Below are 2,500 nucleotides of genomic sequence, written 5' to 3'. Positions count from 1 at the left end.
GCCTCCCTCCCTCCCCCCCAGGACTTCCTTCTGAACACCTTTGTCGTTTAATCGAGGGTCAAAAGCCTGCCTGTGAAAGGGAAGGATCAGCCGGTCAGCCCCCTGCTGGTCGCTGCTGCCAGTGCAGCAGGCGTGCGTGTGTCCTCGGCCTCGTGTCCAGGTCCCTCAGGGACTTGAGGCAGCTCTCCCCGGTGGTCTCGTGGTCAGGACCGGGCTTCGAATCCCAGTCGGGGGGGGGATGACTTTCTGCTGCAGATTAATTGGCATGAAGGAAAGTCTCCCCTCCTGAGCGTAAAGCTCCACCCTCACCACCACCACCACCGCCTTTTCCTCCCCTTGACAAACGGACAGACAGACAGACAGTCAGACAGTCAGTCCAGTTCGGGAGCGCAGCTTTCATTAAGCAATGGCGTTTGTGACAACTCATCGTCTGACAGGTTGATGATTTCCCCACACGCCTCCTGCCGAATAAAAGGCTCACCCTCCCGGACACTACCCCCAGAATCACCCACCCCCCCCCCCGGGGTGAATATTAAGCCCGAGAACACCGACTGTAACCAACCGCAGTGAAAAGTTGAAGTGGCAACTCATTAACCAGATTTATTTTGGGCAACTCATTAACCAGATTTTTTGTTCATTTGGTTTATGAGTTGCCAAGTGTAAATCTGGTTAATGAGTTGCCACTTCAACTTTTCACTGCGGTTGGTTACAGTCGGTGTTCTCGGGCTTAATATTCGCCCCGGGGGGGGGGGGGGGGGGGGGGGGTGTATAGCGGGCGATGGCCGGTGTGGAGTGCGTTTTTTGGGGGTTGATTTTCACTTTGCCTCGCTGGTGGAATTTGTGGGAGGCAGGCAAGGGGATTGGTGTGGGCTGGTGGGCGGCAAGGGAGATGCTTGCTTCGGGGTGTTATCCTCACTTTGGTCCGCTGGTGAGAGTAGGCAGCGGCAGGCTGGCAGGCAGGCAAGTGTGATGTAGTGTGGGGTGCAGTGCAGTGCAGTGCAGTGCGGTGCTGCCCTGTCGTTTATGAAAGGTTGTAATGACACTGCTTTGCAGCTGACCATGTCCACTGATTTGTGACGCCCGTATGGAGGCTGATATCTCAGGAGGGCCGAGGCCGATTTCCTCCGGGGACGGCTCGTCGCGTGCGGCAGGACGAGGCGCAGCGGACGGTACCGAGCGCTCGGAGGTGCGGCGCTGCCCGCCGGAGGTACAGCGAAAGGCTGCAAACCGCTTTCCGCCTGCTAACTCGGCGGCCGTCAGACCGACCGACTCCGCTTTACCACCGGAGCTAGAGTCGGGCAAGGGGCACCGAAGGGTACCGGAAGGATCGCGTTCGCACGACGGGAAGTCGACTAGCGGGCCGCCGAAAGCGAGCCGGGGGCCCCCGGTTTTTCTGTCCCACCTGGAGACTGATATCTCAGGAAGGCCGAGGCCGATTTCCTCCGGGGACGGCTCGTCGCGTGCGGCAGGACGAGGCGCAGCGGACGGTACCGAGCGCTCGGAGGTGCGGCGCTGCCCGCCGGAGGTACAGCAAAAGTCTGCGAACCGCTTTCCGCCTCCTCTCACCGCACGGCTCTCCTTTTCACCCACTGGCGGATTTTCACCCTCCGACTGCTCGCTACCGTCCGCTGCGCCTGGTCCGGGCCCTGTCCATTGTCATGTTAATGGCAGGGCGGGGCAGGACTGCTTTCACCAGGAACCCGGTTTTCTGGGTCAGAGGTTCCAGGGGACCTGTTTTGTGCGGACTTCCCTGTGTCCGTCCCTCCATGCCTTCCCCCCAGGACTTCCTTCTGAACACCTTTGTCGTTTGAGCGAGGGCCAAAAGCCTGCCTGTGAAAGGGAAGGATCAGCCGGTCAGCCCCCTGTTGGTCGCTGCTGCCAGTGCAGCAGGCGTGCGTGTGTATTCGGCCTCGTGTCCAGGTCCCTCAGGGACTTGAGGCAACTCTCCCCGGTGGTCTCGTGGTCAGGACCGGGCTTCGAATCCCGGTCGGGGGGGATGACTTTCTGCTGCAGATTAATTGGCACCTCTGAAAGAAAGTCTCCCCTCCTGAGCGTAAAGCTCCACCCTCACCACCACCACCGCCACCTTTTCCTCCCCTTGACAAACAGACAGACAGACAGACAGACAGACAGTCAGTCAGTCCAGTTCGGGAGCGCAGCTTTCATTTGGAAGCAGACCCTGCTTGTTTAAAGTCAACGACGCCAAGTTATTTTGCACTTTGAATTATATCGCTCCGTGCGAGCGGCACTCAGCCTTGGAGAAGAAAAAAATACCACTGAGCTGAGAAAGTTCTTTTTAAAAAGGTTTCCTTCCACAGCAGCTCTGAGTGAGAGAGAGAGAGAGATATCAGCTTTATTCTCAGTAATAATACACACACACACACACACACACACACACACACACACACACACAGAGACACTGGGAAAGAGCTGATTTTCCTTTTGAATATCTCCCCACGGGGAGCTGCACCGTTCCCAGAAACACTGCAATACTGGGTCG

At 57.8% G+C, this 2,500-nt stretch overlaps 1 pseudogene; it reads right to left on the bottom strand.

Moving 5' to 3' along the window:
• Positions 1–2,459: 2,459 nt before the first annotated feature.
• LOC137329601 (U2 spliceosomal RNA) overlaps positions 2,460–2,500 on the bottom strand; it is a 117-nt pseudogene continuing 76 nt past the window's right edge.

The sequence above is a fragment of the Heptranchias perlo genome, chromosome 12 (assembly GCF_035084215.1).
Source record: "Heptranchias perlo isolate sHepPer1 chromosome 12, sHepPer1.hap1, whole genome shotgun sequence".
Lineage (NCBI taxonomy): Eukaryota > Metazoa > Chordata > Chondrichthyes > Hexanchiformes > Hexanchidae > Heptranchias > Heptranchias perlo.
This window is presented reverse-complemented; position numbering and strand designations above follow the sequence as displayed.